Genomic DNA, 27,756 nt, shown 5'->3' with positions numbered 1-27,756 from the left:
ACACAAAAGTTGGAAAGCACACTCTGAATCCATCTGTATATTTGATTTCCGCAATCCGTTCAAGGCTGCCTATGTTAATCGTAAGTGTATAGATGAAACATTTAATATATTGTTCAGTTTAAATCAAAATGCTTTACTACTACAAGAGAGAAGTATAGTATGGAGGATGCGACAAATGTGTGATTTCTTGGAAGAAAACTACTTTTCTTTGCGTTCGAAATTAATTCGAAACAATTGACACACAAACCCTTTGTCTTTTTTAAAGAGATTATATCTTTAAACAGACAAATGTATAAAATGTGTTTTTTTTACCTAGAGATTTTGGACAGGGGCGATGTATTACTAGTAGAGGCTGCTGACTAACACTGTACTGTCTGGAGATCAGCTCCATTTGCAATAAAAAAACGTGCGTAACAAAGCTGGAGAGCAGCCGAACTTGTGCTCAGTAGTCAGTATGGTGCTGAGGGTTCAATACTGTCGTTGTTGTATTAGCACGAGCTGCACAGGCTCTGAATCAGACCATTTCAATTAGTCTGATCAGTGCAGGACAAGTTAATGTAGAATTATTGTCACGGACGTCCAAAGGGACTAACCGTGGGGAGTAGGAGAGCAGAAAAAGACCCATATGCGTAGCGGCGAGACGGGAAAAAGGCCCGGGCTCATTAGTGCAAAGAGTTCAGGAATGCCGTATAGAAACCTATGCCCTCAGGGAGCGGACGTGGGGCGCCCTGGTGCTAGGCGGGTCTCAGGACATCCGAACATCAATGCTGAGCGAGGACAGAGTGCAAGACCCGGAAATATATAGCCCAAGAGAAAGAGAGGGACAGGAAGGACAGCAGACCAGAAACTAGGGACAGGACAGAGAAGGAGCGCCCCCTGGCTGCAGAGGGCGTGACAATTATTGCTTTGTCTGTCTCTTGTTTGTATATAAATGGATGTCTCTGATAACTTAATGTTAGTTTTTATTTTAGTTTTACGATGTAGGTCATGCGTTGATATATGACATGTCTCATTCCTGATTCAGCTCATGTTCCATAGGAGAGAAGAGATTCCTCCTGTTTCTCGTACAACCATATCAGAACAGAAGCCCATGTCACCCAGCTCTGATTCATCTTCAACATTTTGTTTTTGTTCTGATCATAATTTTCTTTAGTTATGATCGATATTGAACTTTTTCTAAGTAAAACAAAACTAATCAAACATGCAGGCAGATTTTTGAAAAGTATTAGGAGTTGACAGGGCGCTCCTTCGGAATAGTCGTCAGAAAATGTGAGAAAAGGAAAGTTACGTAAACTCTCACACACAGCATTAAAGACTGGAATCTGGTCATAAAAAAAACTAGCTGTCTCCCCGTCGGTAATCAAACCCCGGTTTCCCGCGTGACAGGCAGGGACACAAACAATTTTACTAACTAGGAGCGCTTGCTAGCTATTAGGAGGCATTTACTCTTAAATATGTTACTGTTTTGGGTTTCGACTTTAATTTTCACGATACCAGTTTTTTTACAAAAGTAAAGGCACACGGCACATGTGTGGCACATCACGTCTGAGTTTAGTGACAACTACCTCAGAGATTGTAAGCTGGGATGTTTTCACTTTGTTTCACAAAGATCACTTTTTTTTAAAGGTTCAAGCAAACCCGAATACCTTTGTGTAATCGTTTTTCATAAAGTGTAATTGTATTATAGCATGTGCCCTTGATGGTTTTCTTGATACGTTATATGTGCTCTTGTTTGTATTGTATGTAGTTTTGTTGTTCAAATAAAACGTAAAAGACACAACTTTCCGGATGCGGCTGCTGTAAAAATAAAATGACATCAAGGGAGCTGTACGCAGAGGTCTGAAACCTGCTCCACAGAAGATCTTTATCCAGAGGTGTTAAAGAAGTCGAGATCTCGCCATGAGAGGGGAAGCATCTCAGAAAAAGCAGGTGCAGTCGGTTCCACGGTCATAACGCCACTAAGTCGGGCGACAAGAGCAAAACCCACCCGGCTTCCTCCGGGCAAGTAATGAGACAAAGAGACAGCGCACAGCGGGTAGCGTGGCCGAGTGGTCTAAGGCGCTGGATTAAGGCTCCAGTCTCTTCGGGGGCGTGGGTTCGAATCCCACCGCTGCCAGGTCCTTCTGTCGAAACCCCCTTTCAGCTGGCTTCAGACGAAAGAGAGGGAACTGCTTTTTGGCAGTCTCTCGAGAAACTAAGCAAAGTGTTTAAAGATACTTTCTCAGCTTGACATCAAGGCACAAAACAAAGACCTTCTTGCGTCCTCTCAACCCAAAAGCGCTTTGCCACTTTTTACGTTATGCAGGGAACGACGTCTGCCCAGATCACTTTTGTGTCAATGCAAATCGTAGTGTGCCCTCCGTTTTAATGTTGGCTGTGCTGGCGTGCTGCTTCTGTCTGTGAAACTTGAATGTTCTGCTTCTTCACACCAAATCGTCGGCGGGGGTTGAGCTTGTTAAATCTTTGCGCATAGCGCTCCTTTGGAAGGACTTTGTCCAAGTTCAAAAGCGATCGTGGGATTTACTTCATGCGTGCAAAAAGCATGCCTCGCACGACACCTCTACATACTCGACCACCACTGCATCACACAGCTGCCAGCGCACCTCACCGTGCCACATAGCTGCAAGCGCACCTCACCGTGCCAGGCCACCACTGCATCATACAGCTGCCAGGGCACCTCACCGTGTCAGGCCACCACTGCGTCACACATATTTCAGCGCCATATATTTCATGGATATTATGGAATATAATGGATGGATATCTTAGTTATCTTTCTAGTTCACAGGTTTGCATGCATAATTTAATTTTGAAAGCCACTGAGACATCAAGTACTACTGTTGTATTTATGAAAAAGAAACAAAACAAAAAACATACTAACAACTGTGCCTTCCTACTCCTTAGTTAATACATTTTATTATTCATAAACAGTTAACATTGTTAGCAAAATATTTTGAATTATATTTAACCCTATTTTTTCTTTAGTTTTGTATTTAACTTATTATATGATAGTCAGACTTAATGTATATTGGAACAATGAAAATATATTTTTACAAGATTTTACATTAAGCACTTAAAATTAATATGGTTAATAATAGTAAACTGTAACATGCTGTAACAAGATTGGTTAAACTGCGAAGAAAATGCTTTCAGAGAAAATGTTTCAGGTGTGAAGAACATAGATTTCCAATGCAATTTCAACCAAACCTGTTCCCACACACCCTGCCCCCACTACCATTAGAATATACACAAACATTTTAGCGTTTCATTCTGAGCAGAAGACCCTCACACCTGAAGAGTGCTGGCTGTGACGAATTAAACCGGTTTTACAGGTTTCAATCACAGACCATCTGACATGGGAGTCAGTAAACTAACACACAGCGCCACCGGATTTGATAACGCTATAAAAACGATATAAAATAATGTGACTTGGCACAGAACAAGTTTACAGCACAGTACAAAAATAAATGCTGACCATGACTTTAGAAGCATAAATTGCCTTACACTCAATTTAAACACAAGCTGTCTTTAGCCCTCTAAACTGGTTCATACAGAAATGTAGAGATCCAGGCTCAGAACACACAGCTTCATTAGCGAATACATATGCAGGACAACTAGAGAAGACATTTTACAGAGAATGGATTTTTAGAAACATCCCATCAGTGACATCACTGAAGTCAACTCCTAGGTACTGTAACTGTCGTGTGGATAGTTTCACAAGAATCAGACAAAGGTTTAAGCATCGCTTGTTCTAGATAAAACTGCAAAAAAAAAAACAACAACCAATAATTAACTTCTTTGCGGCTCTGTTTGCCCAAATCATATATTCACAACGTGAAATCTAGAAAATAATATTACGTAACCAAAATCCGCAATATGGAAACAGAACCTGTGTAATTGTTGATAGATGATGTACTCGTAACATTTTTTTCAAGACGAACTACAACATTTAAAAAATGACTTGTATGTACTTGATATCTCTAATCAATCCACGGGTCCCAGCACAAAATGAAACTAAAACACATACCGTTTCGCGCTTCTTATTAGTTGCTCAAAAGTAATTTGACCGTATGGAATGCATAATATAAACCTAGAAACATATACGTGAGCAGTATTTAAGCACTGTAGTATCGGTGTTAAGACATACCGTTCAAATACTGTAAATCAAGTTAAAAATATCTCAAGACCGATTTTTGTCATAATGAAACCATGTTTCGTGTATGTTTTCTTTTTCATCTTGAAATAATTCATTTCTAAATACCTTTTTCACTGTTAACATCTTGCAGCAACTCTGCAACAAAATATACACTCTGACAGTTCATCCTGCTACCAACATTAAATAAGATTTAAATAAGATTTCTATATTTATGTCTTTATTTAGTGGTTTCATTAGTGACAAAGGCTAAACTTTCTTGGAAAAATGTATTTTATGTGTTGCGGAAAAAACTGACTTGCTTTAACAAAATATGTTTACAAATCCTTTCACCTGGCATTTTCGTAGTTAGAAATTATGCAACGCTCTGTTAAAAGCAAGGGAGTTTTTATGTCCGTTGCAGTTCTTTTGCAACATGAATTTAATTATATCGTTATTAATTTCTTGAGATACGCGATTCCATATTATATTCCCTTTTAATCAAATTCTAAAAGTATGCTTGTTGTCTCCGGTATCACGTTAGTTAAAGACTTCGAAGCTTACAATGTTTAGGGAGAAATGGAATACTGGTGTGTATTTTTTTCTTTAAAGTACCGAGACCAGCCATATACTGTATGTTTATGTTCCAAAATTAATATAGTTTATGGCCTTCACACGCGTTACAGTATGCTCCTATTCTTTTTATGCTCAGCTACTAAGATTTCCCTTCAGTGGTAAAATTAGATATGAATATTCAATACTTAACCGGGCACAGTTAAGACATTAAATATACATATACATACTGTATACAGTACAGTTTGCATACGGTAATATGTTTATGTTACGTGATTAAAAAATAAATAAATACAAATGAGAAGTCCAGCACCAGCTGGATTCGAACACACAACCTGCCAGTTGGTAGTCACGCACCTAGACCAGTAGGCTACAAGACAGCTCGCATGAACAGGCAGGCGAAACAGCCCTACAGAGCCCTGTCGCAGTACATGGATATAATCATACCGTTATTAAATTCTTGAGATACGCGATTCCATATTATATTCCCTTTTAATCAAATTCTAAAAGTATGCTTGTTGACTCCGGTATCACGTTAGTTAAAGACTTCGAAGCTTACAATGTTTAGGGAGGAATGGAATACTGGTGTGTATTTTTTTCTTTAAAGTACCAAGACCAGCTATATACTGTATGTTTATGTTCCAAAATTAATATCGTTTATGGCCTTCACACGCGTTACAGTATGCTCCTATTCTTTTTATGCTCAGCTACTAAGATTTCCCTTCAGTGGTAAAATTCAATATCTACAACGGGCACAGTAAAGACGTTTACAGTAAGTCTTTCTACGACAGACCAACGGACCACGAGTGCCCCTGTCGGTCAACCAATCACGCACCGCGGTATTTTGCGTCATCACGTGTCACGATGCACGAAGCCGTAGCCAATTACCTCCGGTACATGTCTGTACCGCGCACTTTGAATGGCTGCATCTGTAAGGAGATTGGAAAATATAAGAGTGTCTGAAACGTATAAGTACAGTACAGGTGGACGTAAAAGTAGTTAGATAAACAGTTTTTGTATTTTTATACAATTAGTTGCAATAGTGGAAACAATTTGGATTTTTTCGAATGTCTCGAAACCAGACATGCTGAAACGCTGTAGGTTTAGAATCGAGACTGGGGAGAATAACGTCTTGTGAGAAGATCTGTTTACCTAACGATTAGATCCTGTAAATCCCTTGTAGCCTCCCTAAGTCTGTCCCAGTCCAGTGGATAAAAATGTACTGTTAATGGAGTGTTGGTTTCTCTGTTAGGGTATACTGGAGCACTACTGTCATGCTTGTTTCACTCCTCTGTTCAACAGTGTGCTATAGAGTAATGTATATGGGGAGACGGCAGGAGGCAACAGGAGTATTGGGGCAGCAAGTTTTACTTGCCGAGTACCAGATTTTAATGGGTGGTTTTATCCCAGATCTATTGGGTTGGAATATTATGCATTACAAAGAATGACTATCCAGAACAGGGTATCACGTGGCTTCAACTGACTGTGATCACTCAGTATGTTGATGGTATTCTGAGTTCTTCCCCTGACGAGGAAACCCACAAGTCTGAGTTGCTTCAGCTTTAGAGTGTCTAATATTAAGCAGTTATAATAAGGCCCTTTTGTGTCGAGCATTGTGGAATTTTAACAGGGCCAGGGTGCAATGTTTTTACGGGGTGAGCACAACTTTTAACAGATCTGCTTAAGGGGGGAGTGCAGTACAAGGACAAGATTGCCTTGGTTCCAGCAGCAAAAGCCGCCTGTAATCATTTGAAACAAGCTCTCTTACAGGTGCTGAGACTGGGGTTTCCTCAGATGGATCAACCATTCCTTTATATGTAAGTGTGGACAAAGGGTTACTGTATATGTATATAATGTATGTATTTGTTGCATGTAGGCCACAATTCTGGATGGCTATGGAGAAATAGGATTCTCTCACAACGGCAGGGACTCCAGTTAAGAATACTGGGCTTGTCTCTGAACTGATTTGTAGTTTTACAGCTGCCGACAGAAGCAGCTTGAGTAAGGTGTAAATAACACAATAAATAAAGAATTCCAGTAACTCAAGGTAACAACCATGCAGATGCAGATGCCAGACGAGCGGCACTGGGAGAGCGGGAGTCTGAGACCCCTGTGAAACCTCTATTGGGGAAAGGGGAGAATTCAGGTTGAGGGCTTTAATAGATGTTTAATAGTGGTTAGAACAAATGTGTAAAAATGTGGGGTTGTATAATGATGGGATGTGGGCTGGCACATACCCAAGTGTATGACAAAGATGATCCCGTGGTACGGACTGCCCTTCCCCTTGGATACTGATCTAGGGGCATACTACACTGGGAAGGTGTGCCAGGCTGTAATTGCCTCACTAGGGGTAAGTTAGAAGTCACATTGCCCCCATCACCCACAGTCTGAAAGACCAACTAAGGAAATATCAACTGAAGGAACACCGTGGGTAGATGCTCTACCTGCAGTCCTGTGCGGTTTGCGGGCTGGAGCAAACAGAACTGTGAGACTGAGCCCATTTGAGATCATCACGGGCAGCCAAAGAAACTCCCTGGAGGCCAAGTTTGGCTAACGCACTGATGAATTAACTAACTCTCTATTAAAGTATTGTAGGTTTGTTAACTGAAGCAGTGCACAGGGCTCGTGAACAGGTGCCGGACGCTTGGGGACCTCCAGTAGAGGTGAGACACGACCGGATACCTGGCGAGTGGGTGTAGGTGAAGAAGAGATACCCTGCCAGACGTTGCAATCCTGCTGGGAGGGACCATATCAAGTGCCACCAACTACTGACTGTGCCATCTGAGTGACAGGATGAGATCGCTGGATCCGCGTATCGCACTTTCACCGACCCACGGCACCAGAGACTGAGTGAACAGAAAGAAGGCTGTTGTTACCGTTTCTGTGTCTGATGTTTCCTAAGACCAACAGTGTGCTTGTTAGGCCTGAGGAGCATTTCTGGGGATATGGTATCAATACATTCCGGGTGTTGGCATATCTATAAGCCAAAAAATTATTATCGGAGTTGGGTCAGTATTGCTGTTCCAAGATCCTGACGATAGATCTCCACATGGCTGAGGTCTGCGTTTGGGTCCTGGAGTAGGACCTTATGTATTTGTAGGATTAGGGTTGTTTTATATGTATAATTGTAACTATCACTTGTACAAAAACATCAATAACATATTGTTGTAACTGTGGAACACACAATGTCATGGTAATGCATGCCTGTACATCTAAAAAGGAAAGATCTGCCCTGACATTGTATGTGTAAAAATAGGCAGTCCTGACGTATGCCATATTTTATAAGGGGGGAATGAAGTAAGAGATAAGATGTAAAAAGGGTTAACTTAAGTCAGTTCTGCCTGAAAATTAGACTTCTAAGCAACAGGGGTTTATGGCAGGAAAGGGGGTTAACTGATAAGGATTCCAGATGCGAACAAGGAACCCCCTGGGGGCATAATCTTAGACTGACCATTTGGCCAGGGCCTCTTAACTGGCCAAATACCATGACCCCACCCCTTACCATAACATTGAATGACGTCTGAAGCAGCAAGCAAGGACTATATAACCTAAAAGTTTGTACCGGCACATCGAACAATACTTCGGTTTTGTTGTTTCTTGCGGGAAACAAGACTTCGGCTTTATTGTTCCTTGCATGCAATAAACTCATCTGTTTTACTTCATCTTGGGATCAAGAACCTTATTCCTTCTGTTACAACAGTACCAAACGCACGTTTCTTCTGTAACGGGAGCCGATCATTTGCAATTCGGCTGTGCCGACAGACCAGGACGAGCTCTGTCGGCTCAAAAGCAGCGCAGGACCTGCAAGTACAACAGAAAGATTAGCATCCAGCGGGGGCCTCTTAGTGAGCCCAAGATCTCATCAAGAATCGGCTCCAGCAACAGGGCTGGGCGCATTGTTCCATTTTCCGACCACTCTCGGTGTAAACAAGTCCCTCCTGGTCTCTGCTTGAATTGCACTTTCCTGCGTTTCCTTTGGTGTAAGTGGCTTCCCCTGCATGGGCGAATGTGAAGAAGATCCTTAGTAAGTCATTGAAGAAAACCGAGAAGAGGTCGAAGTGGCCTCTGTCGTTCATCAACGATCCAGTCAGGCAGTACTCCTCTGTAAAGCGCCGTTCGTTCACATCGATTGGCTTTTTCTTGCCTTCATTCGTGCAAGTAGTAAAAGCGGACGCCCCTATTCTGCCGTGACCCGGATTCAAACCGGGGTTGTTGCGGCCATAACGCAAAGTACTGACCACTATACGATCACAGCGAGTTACCGAGACACACGCGGCAGGGCGGAAAGGGCTGTGCTCTCTTCGTGTGACATAATTCGGAAAAGTCCTGACGTTGCATTTCAACTGAGCCCCAGTATACATCGACCCTTCGACACTCTGAGTGACAACTCTCTTGCGTGTTTTCTCATATTTATGTAGTTTGCTTGCATGATGCCGGGAACAGCATGGTTGTTCGCTGCCATATAGTAAGGCGGTTAGGGTTCCTGGTTTTCACCCAGGCGGTTCGACTCGGTTTTGCCTCCTGCTTTCCAAAAGATCAGCACCGTGTACGAAAGAGCCGCATTAAAACTACTCGAACGTGCAAAACGTGCGAGAAGAGGGGGCGCTTGTTTCCAACCGAAACTTCTCGCGTGTGAGACGAGCTGATCATCGCTGTGGGAGGGTTACTCTGGTAGACAGGGCTGACCTTCGGCAATAGGATTTATAGTCTCCAAGATGATATTTGCACTTTCTAGAGAGGCGATTTTCTCCACTTCAGTAGCCCGATTTCGTCGATTGCGTGGAGAGGGCTGTAGAATGTGGCGCCGCCTTTCCTGCTCCGTCCATGACAGGCGTGCTGGTCTCTGGAGAGAGAGCACGGTCCATCAGCGCACTCCAATAAAGGCACTGGAAGCAGCTGAATCGCATTGGCGAAGCTTAGCACTGGGCCGCTGGGCACGTCTTACCATCGTTTCCATAGTGTAGTGGTTATCATGTTCGCCTCACACGCGAAAAGTCCCCGGTTCGAAACCGGGCGGAAACAGACATCTTTTGTCGCCAGGCACAAAAGGGGATTGGGGATTCGTCGAGCGCTGTGATCGAACAGACCCACTCACCTCTTAGTGTGGCGGGATCTGCACAGTGCATGTCGCAGCGCTTCCTGCTTTCACTTCAATGTGCTTCCTGATGTCGAGTCGTGTGCCGTGCGGAGGCTCTGAAAGCGAGAGCAATGAAAAGGTGCACGACGCTGTGAAAGAAAACAGAGAAGTGAAAGGCAGTCATTTCTCTAAGGAGGTGAAAGAAGAGCTACTCCCCGTCGGGGAATCAAACCCCAGTCTCCCACGTGACAGGCGGGGATACTTGCCACTATACTAACGAGGAAGACATCGCTCTCTCCAACCCCCGGCATCGTGTCCCGACCCAGCATGCTGGAAGCCGACGCGTGCTGTGATCCCTTTACGGAGCAGAAATGACAACCGAGGAGCCGAGAGATCATTTCAGCATTTCGCGTCTGAACGGAAAACACAAACGACCAACTCGGAATGACTTGCCTTTGACGCTTTTCAAAGCGTTCTTTGTGCACGACGACTGCGCCGCCTAGCAGATACAAATGGGTTGTACAACTTTGAACTAGCAAATGGAAGAGGGCTAAGCCCCCTCTCTTTTAGCCCAGGTTCGATCTGTCTCCCAGAATCACCAGGGCGCACACACACACACACCCGTGCCGTTGAAGTGCTCTGCTTCATTTCTAAGGGCAACTCAGCATTCACTCCTACCCCGAGTGCAGAAAAGACAGCATCCACAGCAACAACAGCTCAGGTCTCTGCACAGGAGCTAAGCTGCCCTCATCTCCTCTGCTCTGCGGCTCCTGCGGAGTGGAGTCCTGCATGGAGCCGTGTTTGCAGGCGGCGGCTCCCCGCACCCTGTCTGTGCGTCGTGTCCAAGAGCTCCTTGGAGGAAGAGAGAGCCCTCCCACTCGGGGGCTTTTCCACGGTCTGTGTGAGGAGGGGCGGGTGTGTCCAGTAGCGTATCGAGCGGAAGCCTGGGGCGGCGGAGAGCTGTGATCGTGCAGACCTTGAGGTGTCACCTCTTTGTCTGCTTTCCCGCCCCCCCTCCACCCAAGCTCTGCTCCAAAGTAGCCCGGCAACCCCTCACACCTGCACGTGTCACAACCTAAGGTGCGGTCATGAGACACCCATGGGGTGTCGTTCTGTTCTTGCTAATTGTTTCCTGCCCGTCGCAGGCAGGAGTCCATGCGAGGAAGATGCGCTGGACAGAGCTCAGAGGGCGCAGCTGGGTGGCTTTCCTTCTGAGTGACGTTCCTGCAACACTCTCCCGCTACTCTTGGTGCGCTCATGCCACAACACAGGAAGGCTGGAGCAGGTGGCTGTTGGATTTGCGCACCGCCGAAATAGCTCAGTTGGGAGAGCGTTAGACTGAAGATCTAAAGGTCCCTGGTTCGATCCCGGGTTTCGGCATTTTGTTTCATCGCGCCCTTTGTTCCTCTCTCCAGCGCCCCCTCCCTAAAGTGACGCGTCCCTTTCTCAGACCGAAACGCAAGCGAGACACCAGCAGCAGCCCCTGCAGGTTTCCGTAGTGTAGCGGCTATCACGTTCGCCTAACACGCGTAAGGTCCCCGGTTCGAGACCGGGCGGAAACAGCCTCGTTTTGCACGCTCCTGTACTTCACAGAGGTCTTGAGCGACCGGTCATTTGTTCCCAATGTATTTCCGGTGCCTTCGTGCACTCTTGTACCAAACGCACGTTCCTTCTGTACGCGGAGCCGATCATTTGCAATTGGGCTGTGCCGACAGACCAGGACGAGCTCTGTCGGCTCAAAAGCAGCGCAGGACCTGCAAGAACAACAGAAAGATTAGCATCCAGCGGGGGCCTCTTAGTGAGCCCAAGAGCTCATCAAGAATCGGCTCCAGCAACAGCGCTGGGCGCATTGTTCCATTCTCCGCCCACTCTCGGTGTAAACAAGTCCCTCCTGGTCTCTGCTTGAAATGCACTTTCCTGCGTTTGCTTTGGTGTAACTGGCTTCCCCTGCATGGGCGAATGTGAAGAAGATCCTTAGTAAGTCATTGAAGAAAACCGAGAAGAGGTCGGAGTGGCCTCTGTCGTTCATGAACGATCAGTCAGGCAGTACTTCTCTGTAAAGCGCCGTTCGTTCACATCGATTGGCTTTTTTTTGCCTTCATTCGTGCGAGTAGTAAAAGCAGACGCCCCTATTCTGCCGTGACCCAGATTCGAACCAGGGATATTGCGGCCACAACGCAAAGTACTGACCACTATACGATCACAGCGAGTTACCGAGACACACGCGGCAGGGCGGAAAGGGCTGTGCTCTCTTCGTGTGACATAATTCGGAAAAGTCCTGACGTTGCATTTCAACTGAGCCCCAGTATACATCGACCCTTCGACACTCTGAGTGACAACTCTCTTGCGTGTTTTCTCATATTTATGTAGTTTGCTTGCATGATGCCGGGAACAGCATGGTTGTTCGCTGCCATATAGTCTAGCGGTTAGGGTTCCTGGTTTTCACCCAGGCGGTTCGACTCGGTTTTGCCTCCTGCTTTCCAAAAGATCAGCACCGTGTACGAAAGAGCCGCATTAAAACTACTCGAACGTGCAAAACGTGCGAGAAGAGGGGGCGCTTGTTTCCAACCGAAACTTCTCGCGTGTGAGACGAGCTGATCATCGCTGTGGGAGGGTTACTCTGGTAGACAGGGCTGACCTTCGGCAATAGGATTTATAGTCTCCAAGATGATATTTGCACTTTCTGGAGAGGCGATTTTCTCCACTTCAGTAGCCCGATTTCGTCGATTGCGTGGAGAGGGCTGTAGAATGTGGCGCCGCCTTTCCTGCTCCGTCCATGACAGGCGTGCTGGTCTCTGGAGAGAGAGCACGGTCCATCAGCGCACTCCAATAAAGGCACTGGAAGCAGCTGAATTGCATTGGCGAAGCTCAGCACTGGGCCGCTGGGCACATCTTACCATCGTTTCCATAGTGTAGTGGTTATCACGTTTGCCTCACATGCGAAAGGTCCCCGGTTCGAAACCGGGCGGAAACAGACATCTTTTGTCGCCAGGCACAAAAGGGGATTGGGGATTCGTCGAGCGCTGTGATCGAACAGACCCACTCACCTCTTAGTGTGGCGGAATCTGCACAGTGCATGTCACAGCGCATCCTGCTTTCACTTCAATGCGCGTCCTGATGTACCCCAGTCTCCCGCGTGACAGGTGGGGACAGGTGACAGGTCCTATACTAACGAGGAAGACATCGCTCTCTCCGACCCCCGGCATCGTGTCCCGACCCACCGTGCTGGAAGCCGACGCGTGCTGTGATCCCTTTACGGAGCAGAAATGACAACCGAGGAGCCGAGAGATCATTTCAGCATTTCGCGTCTGAACGGAAAACACAAATGACCAACTCGGAATGACTTGCCTTTGACGCTTCTCAAAGCGTTCTTTGTGCATCGAACAGACCCACTCACCTCTTAGTGTGGCGGGATCTGCACAGTGCATGTCGCAGCGCTTCCTGCTTTCACTTCAATGTGCTTCCTGATGTCGAGTCGTGTGCCGTGCGGAGGCTCTGAAAGCGAGAGCAATGAAAAGGTGCACGACGCTGTGAAAGAAAACAGAGAAGTGAAAGGCAGTCATTTCTCTAAGGAGGTGAAAGAAAAGCTACTCCCCGTCGGGGAATCGAACCCCGGTCTCCCACGTGACAGGCGGGGATACTTGCCACTATACTAACGAGGAAGACATCGCTCTCTCCAACCCCCGGCATCGTGTCCCGATCCAGCATGCTGGAAGCCGACGCGTGCTGTGATCCCTTTACGGAGCAGAAATGACAACCGAGGAGCCGAGAGATCATTTCAGCATTTCACGTCTGAACGGAAAACACAAACGACCAACTCGGAATGACTTGCCTTTGACTCTTTTCAAAGCGTTCTTTGTGCACGACGACTGCGCTGCCTAGCAGATACAAATGGGTTGTACAACTTTGAACTAGCAAATGGAAGAGGGCTAAGCCCCCTCTCTTTTAGCCCAGGTTCGATCTGTCTCCCAGAATCACCAGGGCACACACACACACACACCCGTGCCGTTGAAGTGCTCTGCTTCATTTCTAAGGGCAACTCAACATTCACTCCTACCCCGAGTGCAGAAAAGACAGCATCCACAGCAACAACAGCTCAGGTCTCTGCACAGGAGCTAAGCTGCCCTCATCTCCTCTGCTCTGCGGCTCCTGCGGAGTGGAGTCCTTCCTGGAGCCGTGTTTGCAGGCAGCGGCTCCCCGCGCCCTGTCTGTGCGTCGTGTCCAAGAGCTCCTGGGAGGAAGAGAGAGCCCTCCCACTCGGGGGCTTTTCCACGGTCTGTGTGAGGAGGGGCGGGTGTGTCCAGTAGCTTATCGAGCGGAAGCCTGGGGCGGCGGAGAGCTGTGATCGTGCAGACCTTGAGGTGTCACCTCTTTGTCTGCTTTCCCGCCCCCCCTCCGCCCAAGCTCTGCTCCAAAGTAGCCCGGCAACCCCTCACACCTGCACGTGTCACAACCTAAGGTGCGGTCATGAGACACCCATGGGGTGTCGTTCTGTTCTTGCTAATTGTTTCCTGCCCGTCGCAGGCAGGAGTCCATGCGAGGAAGATGCGCTGGACAGAGCTCAGAGGGCGCAGCTGGGTGGCTTTCCTTCTGAGTGACATTCCTGCAACACTCTCCCGCTACTCTTGGTGCGCTCATGCCACAACACAGGAAGGCTGGAGCAGGTGGCTGTGTGCTCTTTGCACCGCCGAAATAGCTCAGTTGGGAGAGCGTTAGACTGAAGATCTAAAGGTCCCTGGTTTGATCCCGGGTTTCGGCATTTTGTTTCATCGCGCCCTTTGTTCCTCTCTCCAGCACCCCCTTCCTAAAGTGACGCGTCCCTTTCTCAGCCCGAAACGCAAGCGAGACACCAGCAGCAGTCCCTGCAGGTTTCCGTAGTGTAGCGGCTATCACGTTCGCCTAACACGCGAAAGGTCCCCGGTTCGAGACCGGGCGGAAACAGCCTCGTGTTGCACGTTCCTGTACTTCACAGAGGTCTTGAGCAACCGGTCATTTGTTCCCAATGTATTTCCGGTGCCTTCGTGCACTCTTGTACCAAACGCACGTTCCTTCTGTACGCGGAGCCGATCATTTGCAATTGGGCTGTGCCGACAGACCAGGACGAGCTCTGTCGGCTCAAAAGCAGCGCAGGACCTGCAAGAACAACAGAAAGATTAGCATCCAGCGGGGGCCTCTTAGTGAGCCCAAGAGCTCATCAAGAATCGGCTCCAGCAACAGGGCTGGGCGCATTGTTCCATTCTCCGCCCACTCTCGGTGTAAACAAGTCCCTCCTGGTCTCTGCTTGAAATGCACTTTCCTGCGTTTGCTTTGGTGTAACTGGCTTCCCCTGCATGGGCGAATGTGAAGAAGATCCTTAGTAAGTCATTGAAGAAAACCGAGAAGAGGTCGGAGTGGCCTCTGTCGTTCATCAACGATCCAGTCAGGCAGTACTCCTCTGTAAAGCGCCGTTCGTTCACGTCGATTGGCTTTTTTTTGCCTTCATTCGTGCGAGTAGTAAAAGCAGACGCCCCTATTCTGCCGTGACCCAGATTCGAACCAGGGATGTTGCGGCCACAACGCAAAGTACTGACCACTATACGATCACAGCGAGTTACCGAGACACACGCGGCAGGGCGGAAAGGGCTGTGCTCTCTTCGTGTGACATAATTCGGAAAAGTCCTGACGTTGCATTTCAACTGAGCCCCAGTATACATCGACCCTTCGACACTCTGAGTGACAACTCTCTTGCGTGTTTTCTCATATTTATGTAGTTTGCTTGCATGATGCCGGGAACAGCATGGTTGTTCGCTGCCATATAGTCTAGCGGTTAGGGTTCCTGGTTTTCACCCAGGCGGTTCGACTCGGTTTTGCCTCCTGCTTTCCAAAAGATCAGCACCGTGTACGAAAGAGCCGCATTAAAACTACTCGAACGTGCAAAACATGCGAGAAGAGGGGGCGCTTGTTTCCAACCGAAACTTCTCGCGTGTGAGACGAGCTGATCATCGCTGTGGGAGGGTTACTCTGGTAGACAGGGCTGACCTTCGGCAATAGGATTTATAGTCTCCAAGATGATATTTGCACTTTCTGGAGAGGCGATTTTCTCCACTTCAGTAGCCCGATTTCGTCGATTGCGTGGAGAGGGCTGTAGAATGTGGCGCCGCCTTTCTTGCTCTGTCCATGACAGGCGTGCTGGTCTCTGGAGAGAGAGCACGGTCCATCAGTGCACTCCAATAAAGGCACTGGAAGCAGCTGAATCGCATTGGCGAAGCTCAGCACTGGGCCGCTGGGCACGTCTTACCATCGTTTCCATAGTGTAGTGGTTATCACGTTTGCCTCACATGCGAAAGGTCCCCGGTTCGAAACCGGGCAGAAACAGACATCTTTTGTCGCCAGGCACAAAAGGGGATTGGGGATTCGTCGAGCGCTGTGATCGAACAGACCCACTCACCTCTTAGTGTGGCGGGATCTGCACAGTGCATGTCACAGCGCATCCTGCTTTCACTTCAATGCGCGTCCTGATGTACCCCAGTCTCCCGCGTGACAGGTGGGGACAGGTGACAGGTCCTATACTAACGAGGAAGACATCGCTCTCTCCGACCCCCGGCATCTTGTCCCGACCCACCGTGCTGGAAGCCGACGCGTGCTGTGATTCCTTTACGGAGCAGAAATGACAACCGAGGAGCCGAGAGATCATTTCAGCATTTCGTGTCTGAACGGAAAACACAAATGACCAACTCGGAATGACTTGCCTTTGACGCTTCTCAAAGCGTTCTTTGTGCATCGAACAGACCCACTCACCTCTTAGTGTGGCGGGATCTGCACAGTGCATGTCGCAGCGCTTCCTGCTTTCACTTCAATGTGCTTCCTGATGTCGAGTCGTGTGCCGTGCGGAGGCTCTGAAAGCGAGAGCAATGAAAAGGTGCACGACGCTGTGAAAGAAAACAGAGAAGTGAAAGGCAGTCATTTCTCTAAGGAGGTGAAAGAAAAGCTACTCCCCGTCGGGGAATCGAACCCCGGTCTCCCACGTGACAGGCGGGGATACTTGCAACTATACTAACGAGGAAGACATCGCTCTCTCCAACCCCCGGCATCGTGTCCCGATCCAGCATGCTGGAAGCCGACGCGTGCTGTGATCCCTTTACGGAGCAGAAATGACAACCGAGGAGCCGAGAGATCATTTCAGCATTTCGCGTCTGAACGGAAAACACAAACGACCAACTCGGAATGACTTGCCTTTGACGCTTTTCAAAGCGTTCTTTGTGCACGACGATTGCGCCGCCTAGCAGATACAAATGGGTTGTACAACTTTGAACTAGCAAATGGAAGAGGGCTAAGCCCCCTCTCTTTTAGCCCAGGTTCGATCTGTCTCCCAGAATCACCAGGGCGCACACACACACACACCCGTGCCGTTGAAGTGCTCTGCTTCATTTCTAAGGGCAACTCAACATTCACTCCTACCCCGAGTGCAGAAAAGACAGCATCCACAGCAACAACAGCTCAGGTCTCTGCACAGGAGCTAAGCTGCCCTCATCTCCTCTGCTCTGCGGCACCTGCGGAGTGGAGTCCTGCCTGGAGCCGTGTTTGCAGGCAGCGGCTCCCCGCGCCCTGTCTGTGCGTCGTGTCCAAGAGCTCCTGGGAGGAAGAGAGAGCCCTCCCACTCGGGGGCTTTTCCACGGTCTGTGTGAGGAGGGGCGGGTGTGTCCAGTAGCGTATCGAGCGGAAGCCTGGGGCGGCGGAGAGCTGTGATCGTGCAGACCTTGAGGTGTCACCTCTTTGTCTGCTTTCCCGCCCCCCCTCCGCCCAAGCTCTGCTCCAAAGTAGCCCGGCAACCCCTCACACCTGCACGTGTCACAACCTAAGGTGCGGTCATGAGACACCCATGGGGTGTCGTTCTGTTCTTGCTAATTGTTTCCTGCCCGTCGCAGGCAGGAGTCCATGCGAGGAAGATGCGCTGGACAGAGCTCAGAGGGCGCAGCTGGGTGGCTTTCCTTCTGAGTGACGTTCCTGCAACACTCTCCCGCTACTCTTGGTGCGCTCATGCCACAACACAGGAAGGCTGGAGCAGGTGGCTGTGTGCTCTTTGCACCGCCGAAATAGCTCAGTTGGGAGAGCGTTAGACTGAAGATCTAAAGGTCCCTGGTTCGATCCCGGGTTTCGGCATTTTGTTTCATCGCGCCCTTTGTTCCTCTCTCCAGCACCCCCTTCCTAAAGTGACGCGTCCCTTTCTCAGCCCGAAACGCAAGCGAGACACCAGCAGCAGTCCCTGCAGGTTTCTGTAGTGTAGCGGCTATCACGTTCGCCTAACACGCGAGAGGTCTCCGGTTCGAGACCGGGCGGAAACAGCCTCGTGTTGCACGTTCCTGTACTTCACAGAGGTCTTGAGCAACCGGTCATTTGTTCCCAATGTATTTCCGGTGCCTTCGTGCACTCTTGTACCAAACGCACGTTCCTTCTGTACGCGTAGCCGATCATTTGCAATTGGGCTGTGCCGGCAAACCAGGACGAGCTCTGTCGGCTCAAAAGCAGCGCAGGACCTGCAAGAACAACAGAAAGATTAGCATCCAGCGGGGGCCTCTTAGTGAGCCCAAGAGCTCATCAAGAATCGGCTCCAGCAACAGGGCTGGGCGCATTGTTCCATTCTCCGCCCACTGTCGGTGTAAACAAGTCCCTCCTGGTCTCTGCTTGAAATGCACTTTCCTGCGTTTGCTTTGGTGTAACTGGCTTCCCCTGCATGGGCGAATGTGAAGAAGATCCTTAGTAAGTCATTGAAGAAAACCGAGAAGAGGTCGGAGTGGCCTCTGTCGTTCATCAACGATCCAGTCAGGCAGTACTCCTCTGTAAAGCGCCGTTCGTTCACATCGATTGGCTTTTTTTTTGCCTTCATTCGTGCAAGTAGTAAAAGCAGACACCCCTTTAGGGAGCCTGTCAGCACCCGGCGTTTTCACCTTCTGTAAGCTCTCCATAGCCTCTCAGCTCTTCTACTGTCAAATCCCCCTCAAGTACTTCCCTATCTTCTTCACTCAAAACGTTTTCTAGCTTTGAGGTAAAAAAATGAATTTCTTCATCCTTTACCTCTGTAGAGCTGTACAGTCTTGAGTAGAAGTGTCACGCCCTCTGCAGCCAGAGGGCGGTCCTTCTCTGTCCTGTCCCTAGTTTCTGGTCTGCTGTCCTTCCTGTCCCTCTCTTTCCCTTGGCTAAATATTTCAGGGTCTTGCACTCTGTCCTCGCTCAGCACTGACGTTCGGATGTCCTGAGACCCGCCTAGCACCAGGGCGCCCCACGTCCGCTCCCTGAGGGCACAGGTTTCTATACGGCATTCCTGAACTCTTTGCACTAATGAGCCCGGGCCTTTTTCCCGTATCGCCGCTAAGCATATGGGTCTTTTTCCGCCCTCCTGCTCCCCACGGTTAGTCCCCTTGGACGTCCGTGACAAGAAGGCCTCGATGCAGGAGAGGATAGCACTCGGCTCTGTTCTCTCTCTTCCCTCCTCATCAACTACACTTTCCATGACAGACTTGGAGCCTACCACTTTCCTGAAAAAGAAGCAAGTACACTTCTCATTTTCTTCCAAGAACTGCACTCTGATTCTTAACAGCACTCCTCGACTACTTTCTTCCGCTATGCTCCGGACATCCTTTTTTAAAAGGGTGATATCCTCGAGCACATCCAAGCCACTGTCTCATGTAGAGACGCTGCAGCTGCCTCTGTTTCCTGGCTAGCACTCTTCTCCGTCTGGCAGCAGCCTTCCTTCCCTCATCCATGAAAAAGGCCTTTGTCCTCACCTTCACCTCCTCCCACCACTCTCCTACTGACTCGTACAGACACTGCAAGGACAGCCACTGTGATAGTTTCTCCTTGTAGCGGGATACTACCCCCTCATTCTCTAGCAGCTTTGTGTTGAGTTTCCAGAGGCCTGGGCCAAAGACAGTCCCGCCCTGGAGTTCCACTCTACACCCTAAAGCCTGATGATCTGAGAAGAGGACAGGCTGAAGAGTGACCCCAACAACTTTCACTCTCTCTGAGACAAAGCAATAGTCAATTCTGGAGCTGCTATTCCTCCCTGACCATGTATATCCTGCTATTGTGGGATATATACATCTATATGTGTCTGAGAGTTTAAAGTCTTGAACTAAGTTTTGCAGGGCTAGTGAGCTGGAATCCAATTTTATCGGAGAGCTAGACTGCCTATCTGTGTGCTCTAAGATACAATTAAAATCCCCTCCCACTATCACGTCTGTGCTACATAACAATAGGGGAGAGAGTGCTTTGAGTAGCTCCACCCTTCCTCCAACGTCAGTAGGACAATACACATTGATTAGACGCAGGTTAACGGTCCCCCATTCCACATCCACACACAGCAACCTGCCATCTATGACCCTCTGAATACTTTTCAATTTGAATGCCCATCCTTTGAAAAGAATGGCCACGCCAGAGGTTCTGTTGTTATTGTCCCCTGACCAATCAGAAGGCCCTTTATCCCACCTATCTTCAAAGCTTTTATACCTCTCTTGATTTACTTCTTTTTCTTTTTCTTCTTACCAATTTCCTGCCAGCCATCCTCTGAATGAGCCTTCATCAGGGTGGCAGCAGTAATAGCGTTCACGGAGTCCATTTCAGGGAAGGGGGTAGAGGGAGGGGTGCAGGGGTTCCAGCTGTCCCCATCACCATGCTCTCCTTCCTCCTCGCTCGGGGAGAAAACAGAGTCATTTTTCCTTTTCCTCAAGTCCAGCTCCTGGGAGCACTGAGGGGAAAGGGGTGCAGCCGATGCACCAGTCTCCTCTTCCCCCTCACCCACCAGCTGCTGCAGATCCTCCGTGATGGACTGGATGGAGGAGAGGAGGGCATCTGTAGGACTTGCAGAGTCTGAGAAAAGCAGCTCTGCTGAATCCTGGGTATCCTCGCTGGACCCGCTTCACCGGGGGGCCCCACACTGGCCCTCGTTCTGAGGAGCAGGAGTGGGGGAGGGGTCCTCGCTGTTCTCGGGGGTTTTCAAACCCTCGTGCTTGTCTGGTGCAGTCTGCAGTTGTGGGGGCGTAGTGGATTTCTCTTCCACCGGCCCCGGAGCCACAGCAGGACTGATCCTGGCTGGAGGCTGAGAGTCTTTGTCCAACAAGGGTTCTTTGTTTGACTTGTTATTTGCTTTGGATTTTCAGGCCGGTTTGGCTGAAACAAGCACTGCCTCATCCTTTCTCATTTTGAGTTTATTGGCGTAGGCGTGAGGGCAGTTCTTAAAAACGTGTCCTTCCGAGCCACATAAATTGCAATTTGGCAGCATTGAACAGTCAGAGGATAAATGTCCCTGTTTGCCACAGGTCTTGCAGCATTTCACAGTGCAGGACAATGCCAGGTGTCCCACAGCACCACAGCGCTGACACACCTTTGGTTGTCCCACATAAAAAACATAGCCATTGCAGGTGCCCAGCCGGATTGTAGAGGGCAGGTGCCTTAAGCCTCCATTTACATTGTCCGGTAGCAAACGAACCTCGAATTTCCTTGCCTCCTTTTTTTATACTGTCAACATCTCTAACCTCAGTTCCATGGTGGACGGTGCAGTACTGGTTAAGCCAGGTTTGAATGTCCTCCGTCTTTGCCAGATTCGAGAACATAACAACATGCACTGTTTTCCTCTCTCTCTGTGTCAGAGGCTGCAAGTTGATCTTCTCAAGGGCAGGAACTTTCCCTCTTTTAGCCTCAAACACATCCACACATCGTTCAAACAGAGAATAGGTAGCAAAAACAACCTCAAATGCTTTCTGACCTGGGAGAGCGAAGATGAAATCCAAGTGCCGAGGTTCAAAGCCAAGTTCCTTCTGCAACACTTTTCTACTGAACTGCATGCGATCCATGAAGAGGTCATCCAAAACCTCAAAACGCACAGCATTCTTGCGGGATCCAAAAGTTGCCATTTCGTAAACTGCAAAACAAACACTGCTTCCACAAAACAAGCAAACAATCCAACTACTCCACCTACAGGATGATCAAGGTATCTCCACTGCCAGGTAAGTATAAGTTATATAAGGCCCTGCAAGCGGCCCGGACCCACAGCACAAAGTGCGCAGCCTAGCCCAGCTCCTCGCCCCGCACGCCACTGCCTCCTGCTGGGCCCACTCTTTCGCACACTCACACGCCACACTAACACTCAAAAGGGTGGGCAAAACGAGAAAACGAGCACGCCGTTTCCTACACATCTGCAGTCGCCAATGCGCATTCGCTGCATGTCCCGGGATGCAATTCGGCCTCATTTGCATAACACCAGACCCACAAATCGCTACGCAGGCTCGCATCGTGCGCCTGCCACGCACCGAACAAACACTGGAGCCTTTTCAGCAATTTCCAAAAAATGGGCCTGCTCGCCTGCCCACAAGGCTCCGTCTCTTACCCGCTCTCCAGAGCCTGCTGCCTTCTGTGCTGTTCTCTCGGCACCACTGCAGCGCACACAACACGCTCCGCCGCAGGGAAGGCTCGCTCCGTGTGCACACGTCCTTTCAATGCCAGTTCAACAAGTGCTCCGCATTAGCGGCGTCAGGGCTCCGGCGTGTCACACCTCACCTCACCTCGCACAGCCCCCTCTTCGAATGTCTGGCGCTGGGCATGCCCCACTCTCCTCCACCTTATCTTATCGCGTGTGACCACCGACAATGGCCACAATGTCGGGGAATGGCACCTGTAAAGTGTTAATTGGGGCACAGGAACAGCCCGTCTCGTCCTGGGGGCCGGCTTCAAAGACAATAAAGCAAACACAGCGTGGCGGGGGAAGAAGACGACACGACACATGCAGGTACATTCAGCTCCGGCGGGAACGAGTCATTTGTCGGTCTTTTCAAGTGCTGGGAGCCGAGTAATCCTTCGCTTGTATCGTTTCTCCCCTGTGACTAGATCTCACCCTGCGACTCTCGACTGGGCTCACCCACGGCAGCCCAGCAGGTGTGAGCCTAGCCGGCACCCGGATGGGAGATTCCCCCCGGAAAAGCTCAGGTTGCTGCTGCTCCTGCAAGAGGTGTGACTGGGACCAGTAGGGAGCGCTCACCCTGCGGTTTGTGTGGCTTTCTTATGCCCCAGCATCCTGATGGCGACCCTCCTTGGCCATTAAGAAATCCCAGGGCGTCTCTCAAAAAGAGCCGCCGGGGGTGTCACTCTGGTGTTAGTGTTCCCCTTTACCAATCAGTCGGGGTCTCCTCCTAATCCCCGTCTCATATGTAACAATCAATGACGAGGCCCCCCTGTCCCGCGATATTGTATTTGTCCCCTGGCCGCTGGCTGGCGCCGTGAGATTTAGTACTCGCGCAAGAGAGCGCGAACGCGGTCCCCTGCCCCCCACAAAGTGTGCGCTCCAGGTTCCCTCTCGGGGCTCTGCAACACAGCGGAAAGGCAGCGAGAAGGAGCCTCTTGCTCTGACGCCGCAAGGCCACAAGAGGGCGGAGGCGCAGAGCGCCCGGCCGACATGTTGGACTGGTGTGCTTTATGTGCTGAAATAAACACGCGACAGCCCAGAAATGTTTTGAGTGCTGTGCACTGGAGGTTTTTGTCTTGTGAAGACTTGCCTTGTGCTCCTCCAAGCAGTTTGTTTGTTCTCCTCCAGTGCGGGACAAGCCAACACAAGGGAGCACATTCGCCAACATCCAGGTACGCAATGTGATTTGGAAAGCAGCTCCTTTCCAAAGAGTTGCACACGACCGATCCTTCAGTCCCGCTCGGGGGGCACGGAGCCCCAGCCACACACAGCTTCAAGTAGCGAGTCAGGCACCATAGCTTTCGCTTGTGGCCACACCACCCTGAATGTGCCCGATCTCGTCTGATCTCTGAAGCTAAACAGGGATGGGCCTGGTTAGTACTTGGATGGGAGACCGCCTGGGAATACCAGGTGCTGTAAGCTTTTAAGCGCAGGAGGCGCCCTATCCCTGCTCGCTCGCTCATTCCCCTGTTCACACGTGCAGTGCGGCTTGTCCGTCTGTTTATTTGTCAGCTTTGGCGAGACACGGGTGCTTGTGTATTAGCGTGAGCGTTTTTTATTCTGATCATGAACAGTTTTACAAGTCCGCAAAGGATCGAGGAAAGGTTTATCGCCAGCTGAAAAGAGACACAGCGCTTCGGCTGTGGAGACTTGTTCGGCTGGCGTTCGGGGAGTCGCGTTTTTCAGAATTGTATTGAGATCGTTTTCCACAGAGCTCAGATGTCAAAGCACAGCAGCAGCTCTCCACAGCGATCCTCTATAGCGCCCTTTCAGCTCCGTCCTCATTGGAAGGAAGCAAGAGTGAAAGGCTGAAGTGAAATAGAGCGGGGACGAAGGCAGTGAAGAGAGAGAATGTGGGAAGAAGAGAAAAACGCAAGGGAAAAAAACCAGCGTCGTAAAAGAGGTGACGGAGCTGTCCTCTCTATAAGAAGGAGAAGAAGAGGATTTGTTTGTCTTTAATAAGACTTTGTTTTTTGTGAATTTTTGTGTTTTTTTTGGTGTTTTTTGTTGATTTTTGAAGCCCTCCCCTTCAGCCTAGCTCTGTTTGGGGAGGGGAGAGACTTTTGGTTTTTTTTTTGTTGCTTTTTTGTTGCTTTCTGAGTCCTGTTTGTGTTTTAATGGAAGGAAAAAACATGGAGGCAGAGAATGTTATTGTAGTGGAGGAGGAGAGTGGTGTAGGAAAGAGAAGGATGAGGAATTCGGACCGACCCCCCCGGCGGCTTTTTGCAAGGGCGCATACTGTTGTGGTGGATGTGAGCGGCGTGGAGAAACCGTCTGCGGGTGCTACTATCGCAGCTGTGCACGGCGTCTGTGGGGAGGGCTCTCTTTTTGCCTGCCACCCCCGGACGCCAAAAGAGTTTGAACTGACTCTGGACTCAAAGGAACATGCAGACGCGGTGGCTGTGGGGCTGGATGTGCAGGGCACACCCTGCTACTGCCACTGGCTGGAGCGGAAGGAGGTAGTGGTGTCCTTCCTCCATTTCCCGGCATATATCTCAAACGAGACTATCAAGGAGAAGCTGAGTAGCTGGGGGGTGAGAGTGATTTCGGACATCAGGATGCGCCACTACCCTGGGACCACCATTGCTGATGGCATGAGGTTTGTTCGGATTCGCTTTCCCGAGCATGTACAGATGCAGCCATTCAAAATGGGTGAGGTATTTCGCGGCATACCCCGGTGGGCGGGTCGCGGTATCACGCGGTATCACGCAGTTCACGTGTGTCACGTGACTAACTATCCGGCGTCGCCTTGTAAAACCGCCAGGGGGAGCTTAACCTCTCATGTACAGCATTTGAGCCTTTAATTTTGAACTGTGTATTACAGCATGTTAATCATCAGTCATTAAAATGTTGGTATATTTTATGAAAGCAAGATTGCTCAGTTGGACAAAAGTACACAACCTACCTTTATCAGAAATATATATGCATCAAAGCCTTTACTGAAGATATTACTAATAGTATTAATAATGGATGACCTTGGACAAGCTGTATACTCAAAGTATAATTTCTTTAGCACATTTGTACAAGCACTTGGAATCTGTCCAAGCCATACTTTGTCAGGCATTTTGTTTTACTTCAACGGGCATAAAAACTTCCTTGCTTTTAACAGGGCGTTTCATAATTTCTAACTACGAAAATGATTTAAAATGCGACACCTATCATGAAAAGAAAAAAATACACACCAGTATTCCATTTCTCCCTAAACATTGTAAGCTTCGAAGTCTTTAACTAACGTGATACCGGAGTCAACAAGCATACTTTTAGAATTTGATTAAAAGGGAATATAATATGGAATCGCGTATCTCAAGAAATTAATAACGATATAATTATATTCATGTTGCAAAAGAACTGCAACGGACATAAAAACTCCCTTGCATGGTTTCATTACGACCAGAATCGGTCTTGAGATATTTTTAACTTGATTTACAGTTTTTGAGAGGTATGTCTTAACACCGATACTACAGTGCTTAAGTACTGCTCACGTTTATGTTTCTAGGTTTATATTATGCATTTCATACGGTCAAATTACTTTTGAGCAACTAATAAGAAGCGCGAAACGGTATGCGTTTTACTTTCGTTTTGTGCTGGAACCCGTGGATTGATTAGAGATATCAAGTACATACAAGTCATTTTTTAAATGTAGTTCGTCTTGAAAAAATGTTACGAGTACATCATCTATCAACAATCACACAGGTTCTGTTTCCATATTGCGGATTTTGGTTAGGTATTATCAAATCCGATGGCGCTGTTAGTTTACTGAGTCCCATGTCACATGGTCTGTGATTGAAACCTGTAAAACTGGTTTAATTCATCACAGCCAGCACTCTTCAGGTGTGAGGGTCAAGGGGACAAGGGGATCGTGAGCTGTGTCTAGGTGAATGGTTCCCTCACGAGCTTCTTTCCAGTGACCTTGCCTGGGGGCACCGCCACCTCGTTGATCTACCAATATGCTGACGACACCAGACTGACGTTGGCGGAGATCTCGGCCATTTTAGAGGTGGTGCAGGCCTACTGCGCTGCCTCGGGCGCCAAGGTAAACTTGGAGAAGTCTGAGGTCATGCCGGTGGGGAGGGCAGACCTTGCCCCGCTCTTCGGCTACCCTTTCAGGGTTGAGACGGGTCACCTGAAGGTCCTTGGCGTCTACATTAACGCTGATGAGCAGGCCACTGGGCTTCTCCTGTGGAAGGAGAAGCTCATTAAGATGAGGGCCAATTAAATCGGTGGAGACACAGGTCCCTGACCCTAAAGGGAAGGGTCCTGCTCGTTAACACACTGTGCCTGTCCCTCTTGTGGTACCCATTGTCTGTGATGCCTCTTCCTGAACGGGTAGAGAATGAGATTAGGCAACTGGTGGTTGGATTCGTGTGGGAGGGGAAGCCTCCGCGGGTCACTCATGACATCCTTATTGGGGAAATCTCCAGGGGTGGGCTGAAGCTGTGTGATGTAGGCCTGAAGCTGAAAAGCTTTAGGCTGAAAGTAGTGAAGAAGTTCCTTGACCTGGATAATGTCAGCATTTGGAAGATTGGTATGGCAAGCTACCTCGAGACTTGCGGGGGCTTGGGGCAGGAGACCCTCCTGGTGAGGCTCACTCCGGGGTTGATAAAACATCTGCCCTCCTTTTACAGGGAGGTCCTGCTGGCGAGGGGGTAGTTCATGTCCCAGCATGTCTCCTACACGCCGGAGACCCGGGCCCAGCTTCTGGAACAGCCTCTGTTCCTCAACCCCCTGCTGGTGTCTCGATGGAACAGGCAGCTCTACGGGGCTGGCATATCCAAGGTCAAGGATCTTCTTTATGAAGTAAAGGACGGATTTCTGCCCACCCAGGCTATTGTCGACGCTGTGCGAGAGGTCGACGACGAGCTGCCTGTCAGTAAGATCCGTCAGGATTACGAGCAGCTCAAACTCGGTCTCCCGGACAGTTGGCTGGAGAAGCTCCATCTACAAGACGGGGCAGCAGGCCCGGGCTGGCCGGAGCTGAGGGTGAAGTGGGGGGACCGTGGGGTGGACCTCCTGGGGTGCACCACCAGCATGTTCTACAGGCTGATGATGGCGAAACGCTTCAGAGTGCCGGTCTCAGAGGTGTTCTGGGGTAAGATCTTCCCCCAGCTCGAGCCAGGGCGTACTTGATGGTTCTGCTGGATTGTCTGTTTCGCTCTGTTCGAGGAGCTGTTCTTGACGGGGTGCCCTAGAAAGAGCTGTTCCTCTTTGGGTACCGCGGGTCTGAGGGGGGGGGGGGGGGTTAATGCCATTTTAGTGAACCTCCTCCTCAGCCTAACGAGGACAGCTGTCTGGGAGAGGAGGAACCTCATGATGTACAATGGCCTGAAGCCAGACCTTGTCAGGCTGTACATTGCCAGGGTGAAGGGCTGCTTCTCTTTCAGCCTGGACTACTGCAGGGCTGAAAGGCAGATGGCCGACTTTCGCAGGATCTTCTTAAACAATAACATCTTTGTGGACCTGCGGGAGGAAGGCTTGTACTTCCGGCTCTGAGATGGGGGTGTCTTTGAACAAAAGACACACACGGCTCCACCCTTTTCCACCCCGAAT

General features: G+C 49.2%; 10 non-coding genes across 10 annotated transcripts; 9 read left to right on the top strand and 1 right to left on the bottom strand.

Moving 5' to 3' along the window:
* Positions 1–2,034: 2,034 nt before the first annotated feature.
* trnal-aag (transfer RNA leucine (anticodon AAG)) lies at positions 2,035–2,116 on the top strand. Its single transcript has one exon. It is a non-coding gene; the product is annotated as a tRNA-Leu (tRNA).
* An 8,970-nt stretch (positions 2,117–11,086) lies between these two features.
* Positions 11,087–11,159, top strand: trnaf-gaa (transfer RNA phenylalanine (anticodon GAA)). The gene has a single exon. It is a non-coding gene; the product is annotated as a tRNA-Phe (tRNA).
* Positions 11,160–11,268: 109 nt separating this feature from the next.
* On the top strand, positions 11,269–11,341 carry trnav-aac (transfer RNA valine (anticodon AAC)). Its single transcript has one exon. It is a non-coding gene; the product is annotated as a tRNA-Val (tRNA).
* A 1,339-nt stretch (positions 11,342–12,680) lies between these two features.
* Positions 12,681–12,753, top strand: trnav-cac (transfer RNA valine (anticodon CAC)). Its single transcript has one exon. It is a non-coding gene; the product is annotated as a tRNA-Val (tRNA).
* A 616-nt stretch (positions 12,754–13,369) lies between these two features.
* On the bottom strand, positions 13,370–13,441 carry trnad-guc (transfer RNA aspartic acid (anticodon GUC)). The gene has a single exon. It is a non-coding gene; the product is annotated as a tRNA-Asp (tRNA).
* A 1,024-nt stretch (positions 13,442–14,465) lies between these two features.
* Positions 14,466–14,538, top strand: trnaf-gaa (transfer RNA phenylalanine (anticodon GAA)). Its single transcript has one exon. It is a non-coding gene; the product is annotated as a tRNA-Phe (tRNA).
* Positions 14,539–14,647: 109 nt separating this feature from the next.
* Positions 14,648–14,720, top strand: trnav-aac (transfer RNA valine (anticodon AAC)). Its single transcript has one exon. It is a non-coding gene; the product is annotated as a tRNA-Val (tRNA).
* Positions 14,721–17,845: 3,125 nt separating this feature from the next.
* On the top strand, positions 17,846–17,918 carry trnaf-gaa (transfer RNA phenylalanine (anticodon GAA)). Its single transcript has one exon. It is a non-coding gene; the product is annotated as a tRNA-Phe (tRNA).
* Positions 17,919–18,027: 109 nt separating this feature from the next.
* Positions 18,028–18,100, top strand: trnav-aac (transfer RNA valine (anticodon AAC)). The gene has a single exon. It is a non-coding gene; the product is annotated as a tRNA-Val (tRNA).
* A 5,412-nt stretch (positions 18,101–23,512) lies between these two features.
* On the top strand, positions 23,513–23,631 carry LOC138244870 (5S ribosomal RNA). The gene has a single exon (XR_011193485.1). It is a non-coding gene; the product is annotated as a 5S ribosomal RNA (ribosomal RNA).
* Positions 23,632–27,756: the final 4,125 nt, after the last annotated feature.

This window comes from Lepisosteus oculatus, chromosome 14 (genome assembly GCF_040954835.1).
Source record: "Lepisosteus oculatus isolate fLepOcu1 chromosome 14, fLepOcu1.hap2, whole genome shotgun sequence".
Classification (NCBI taxonomy): Eukaryota; Metazoa; Chordata; class Actinopteri; order Semionotiformes; family Lepisosteidae; genus Lepisosteus; species Lepisosteus oculatus.
Note: the sequence above shows the minus strand (reverse complement) of the source record. Positions and strands in the feature narration are given on the sequence as shown.